The sequence below is a fragment of the Neoarius graeffei genome, chromosome 11 (genome assembly GCF_027579695.1).
Source record: "Neoarius graeffei isolate fNeoGra1 chromosome 11, fNeoGra1.pri, whole genome shotgun sequence".
Classification (NCBI taxonomy): Eukaryota; Metazoa; Chordata; class Actinopteri; order Siluriformes; family Ariidae; genus Neoarius; species Neoarius graeffei.
In genome coordinates, this window is record NC_083579.1 from 2,602,372 (window position 1) to 2,607,869 (window position 5,498).

Below are 5,498 nucleotides of genomic sequence, written 5' to 3' on the forward strand. Positions count from 1 at the left end.
GACTCTTCATACAGCTTTAACGGAACGCTAAACCCCGCCCCCTTTCGGGCGAGCCCTCTTCCGCTCTTCTAATTGGTCCATGAGACGTCAATAATTAAAACAACAACAACAACAACCCAGGTGATAATCCTGGAAGATATACTTGTTCTATTATTTTGCTTAATATTCTAAGAGACGGTCAGTATAATAATAATAATAATGCATATAGGTTTGTGTGTGTGAATAATTAAACAATAGTGTAAGCTTTAAAAGTTCCAAAAACAACACACACACACACACACACACACACACAGCTGATAGTGTGTCATGAATGAGGCTGTTGATGGATTTATTTGTTACTCTTCTGCCCTCTAGCGGCTGTCTATTGTCACAGACTGTAAAGTATAATTATTTATTTGTATCTGTCTTTGAAAGGTTCATTATAATCATAATCATAGTGTTTATTTATGGAATAACACACTCCACACTGTGCTGTTTACTAAACTAACCCACACCAGGTTGGAGGCATACGGCTTCTTCTTCTACCTTGTCCAGAACTATTGCCAGGTTGGGGTCTCTGTGGACCCTACTGATCCCCGTCATATTAATTGGAGCATAGTAGAGGTCTGCGCGGGTCGGATTTTTCAGTCCCGCTCCCGCCTGCGCCCGCATTGTGCAGTCCCACTCCCGCCCGCAAAGAATTATGATTTTTCAGTCCCGCTCCCGCCCGCGCCCACAAAGAATTATGATTTTCAGTCCTGCTCCCGCCCCCGCCTGCCATATTTTGTCCCGCTCCCGCCCGCAAATCCCGCATAATGCAGACGTTCGCGTTATTTCTCAGGAAAGTTCTTGTCTTGACACAGCGTGATGGTGCCCCGCCCCCTACTTTGAGTGGATTTCAGCATAAATATCTACAGCTCACATTTGTTATTATTTACCTTGTTTCTGAATTCAGCATGTAGTATCTCTAATAATAATAATTAGTGCTGCCAAGCGATTAAAATATTTAATCACAAATCGCACATTTTTGTCACATAAGAAATCATTGTAATTCTCTGATCAGCATAAAAAAGTGAATGGGCTTGCTTTGTACCAATGTGTGGTGTATTTTTTTTTTTTTTATTGCAAAGTAGAGCTAGCAAGAGCACCATGAAGTGATTTACTGCTTGAGTTAGTCTACAACTCTAAGCAGAGAGACAGGTTACACAGTGCCGGTAGGCTTGACTCAATGCTATCCCAGAAATCCTTCCTGTAATATGCAAATTTGGCCGCCTCTGATTGGACAGCCAAATTTGCATATTACAGGAAGGATTTCAGGGATAGCATTGAGTCAAGCCTACCATCACTGTGTAACCTGTTTAAAACACGTTTTTAGTTAGCGGGACTGCAGCTTATCACCGCTCCCGCCCGCGCCTGCATATGTGCACTTCTGGTCCCGCCCGCAATGAGCTTTCAAAATTTGTCCCGTGCCGCACTGCTGTGCGGCGGGTCCCGCGGGAATGCAGGGCTATAGAGCATAGTTTTATGCCAGATTTCCTCTCTGCTGCACCCCTCCCATTTCTGGGCTTGGGAAACAACCATTCACACCGATGGTCAATTCAGAGCCACCAATGATCCTAACCTGCATGTCTTTGGACTGTGGGAGAAACCGGAGCACCCGGAGGAAACCCACACGGACACGGGGAGAACATGCAAACTCCACACAGAAAGGCCCTCATTGGCCACTGGGCTCGAACCCAGAACCTTCTTGCTGTGAGGTGACAGTGCTAACCATTACACCACCGTACCACCCAGAGGGATAAACTCAGTAGCATAAACTCCTCTGTCCTGAAGATGATGAAAAATGTCCAGTTTTAGCTCTTTTACTGTTACAAAGCGCTGAGACTGGAGACTCCTTCCATAAACATTACACAAACAAGTACAAGTCCCTGTGAATGAGCTGCTACTGTGAGTGTAATGTGTGTAAACAAAGTCAAATCAATGGAGACACATTTTAAACACTCGCTGGAGTGTTTCACTTCATCTGCATTAATGCAAACTTTCATACTGTTAGAGGACACATGGGAAACTTTATTACACACACACACACACACACAGCATTATAGACCCTTTTATTATCTCACCTGGGACGGAGTCCACCAGGGGGTGAGGTATTGTTTTCAGTCCGGTTTCTTTGTTTTCTTGTAAACGACATTTCGAGAAAATGGCTGGATCAATCTTTATGAAACTTTCAGGATAGATGGTCGTTGGTCTCAAATACAACCTCCAGCATTTTGAAGGTCATCTGGTCAAGGTCACCAAAAAGGTCAAAATTGTTTTTGTTGTGTCTACTGCCTCATATAGAGGCGCGAGGCACTACGTCATCGTGCTGTAAGAATGTAAGAGTGTAACAGTCGCACACTGCGCATGCACTTGTTCCGATTAAAATGGCCAGTGAACGTATACAATTCGGTTCAACATTCGAAATAAATGGACTAAAGAAATGGCTTTCAGACATGTTTATACTTATTACAGAAGGAAAGTGCGTTCCACTGAGCTCTAGCACCGGGCCATTTCCAGGAAATAAGAGTTTGGGTCGTGGCGACAGCGTGTGTGTCAGCCTCGGTTTGGAGGTTTCAGTTTTGAAAACTGTAAGCGGTAAGAGTAGAATAACAAGCCATGGGTAACACAGGAAGTCAAAGCTGTCCTCAACAGGAAGAAGGCCACCTTCAGGAGCAGGGATAGGGAGGCGATGAAAGCAGCACAGCAGGAGGTGAAACGCTGCGTGAGGGAAGCTAAGGACAGCTACAGGAGAAAGGTGGAACAGAATCTGAAGGAGAACAGCATGAGGGAGGTCTGGGAAGGTGTGAAAACCATCACAGGCCACAATACAAAGACCAGCGTCGTTGAGGGGACAGTGGAGAGGGCGAATGAGTTGAATGACTTCTTCAACCGGTTCAACCAGCCCACGTCCCCCCCACCCTCTCCCTCACTGCAGCCATCTCTCCTTCTTCCCTCAACACACCTCCCCCCAGTCATCACAGCAGCCCCCTCCTCCCCCACCTCAACACAGACTCCTCCATGCATTACTGCAGACCAGGTCAGAGGTCAACTGAGGAAGCTTCACCCCAGGAAAGCAGCAGGCCCGGACAAGGTGTGTCCCCGACTACTGAAGACCTGCGCTGCTGAACTGGGTGAACCACTCCAACACATCTTCAACCTCAGCCTGCAGTTGGGGAGAGTGCCCACCCTCTGGAAGACATCATGTATTGTTCCAGTTCCCAAAAAGAATCGGCCCAGCGAGCTGAACGACTTCCGACCGGTGGCGCTCACTTCACATCTGATGAAGATGTTGGAGCACCTCTTCCTCAGCCTCCTCAGACCCCAGGTACAACATGCCCAGGACTGTCTGCAGTTTGCGTATCAGGCAGGTCTTGGTGTGGAAGATGCCATCCTCTACCTGCTACACCGAGCCCACTCGCATCTGGATAAGGGAAATGGCACAGTGAGGATCCTCTTCTTGGACTTCTTGAGTGCCTTCAACACCATCCAGCCCCTACTGCTTCAGGACAAACTGAGCAGGATGTGAGTGGACCCCTGCCTGGTCACCTGGATCTCCAGCTACCTCACTGACAGGCCGCAGTACATCAGGCTGAAGGACATCACGTCTGACACTGTGATTAGCAGCACCGGAGCACCCCAGGGCACGGTGCTGGCCCCTCTTCTCTTCACCCTGTACACCGCGGACTTCTGCTACAACTCAGAGCTGTGTCACATTCAGAAGTTTGCGGATGACACAGCCATCGTTGGGTGTATCAGTGACAACAGAGAGGAGGAGTATAGGAGCCTGGTGAGGGACTTTGCTGTGTGGTGCAACAGGAACCATCTGCAGCTCAACACCTCGAAGACCAAGGAGCTGGTCATTGACTTTGGGAGGTCCAGACCAAGGTCACGACCAGCTCTGATCGAGGGAGTTGAGGTGGAGGCTGTGGATTCCTACAAGTACCTCGGGCTGTGGCTGGACAGCAAGCTGGACCGGACTTGCAACACCAATCACTTATACAGGAAGGGACAGAGCAGGCTATACTTCCTTAGGAGGCTGTGGTCCTTTAACATCTGCAGGAAACTCCTGTGGATGTTCTATCAGTCTGTGGTCGCCAGTGTCCTGTTTTACACTGTGGTGTGCTGGGGGGGCAGCACATCCAAGAAGGACACATCCAGGCTGGACAAACTGATCAGTCGGGCCGGCTCTGTGGTCGGCATGAAGCTGGACTCTCTGGTGACGGTGGCAGAGAAGAGGTCTATGGACAAACTATTGAACATCATGGTCGATGCCAGTCACCCTCTGCACACCGTCATCAGCAACCAGAGGAGCCTGTTCAGTGACAGAATGCTCCTTCCCAAGTGCAGGACGAACAGACTCAAAAACTCCTTTGTCCCTCACACCATCAGACTGTACAACTCCTCTCTGGGGGGGAGGAGGGGGAACAGGAGGACAGAGGATGGGAAGGAGCAGTAGCCTAGCCTAACAATAAGCAATACCGGACAATGTGCAATATAAAGTGCAATATCTTTCCTGCTGCCCCCCCTTCCCCATATCTTATTCTTTTATATTTGTATATGTAAATACTTAATTTATTTTAATTTATCTAGAAGTTTTTCTGGCGGCACGGTGGTGTAGTGGTTAGCGCTGTCGCCTCACAGCAAGAAGGTCCGGGTTCGAGCCCCGTGGCCGGCGAGGGCCTTTCTGTGTGGAGTTTGCATGTTCTCCCCGTGTCCGCATGGGTTTCCTCCGGGTGCTCCGGTTTCCCCCACAGTCCAAAGACATGCAGGTTAGGTTAACTGGTGACTCTAAATTGAGCGTAGGTGTGAATGTGAGTGTGAATGGTTGTCTGTGTCTATGTGTCAGCCCTGTGATGACCTGGCGACTTGTCCAGGGTGTACCCCGCCTTTCGCCCGTAGTCAGCTGGGATAGGCTCCAGCTCGCCTGCGACCCTGTAGAAGGATAAAGCGGCTACAGATAATGAGATGAGATGAGAAGTTTTTCTCTATTTCTTTTCTCTGTTTATCTGTAATGATGCTGCTGGAATCTTAATTTCCCTGAGGGAACCCTCCCAAAGGGATCAATAAAGTTTTATCTAATCTAATCTAATCTAATCTAATCTAATCTAATCTAATCTAATAATATAAAGTACAGACACTTGGTATATTTTACTTCTGTGATTTTTAAATTGTTCATTTTTGGATTACGCTTCATTTTTGTGGCTGCTGACTCATAGAGTAAATATATATGCTATATTTACTGTATGGACACGGGATCAGAAAACTATTTTATTTATAATCAGGAGCCACATGGACCCACAGGGGACCGATTTTTTATTATTTTTTGCAATATCTTCCTTCATATTCACCATAAGTGCTACCGGGTGAGGTTTGTTTTGCCTGGCAACACTTGTTTTTCTAAGAGTCTAGAAGCTGATTTTTATTCTCTTCCAACTTTTCCCTTCCGCAACTGCAACACGCCAATAAAAACAAGGTCA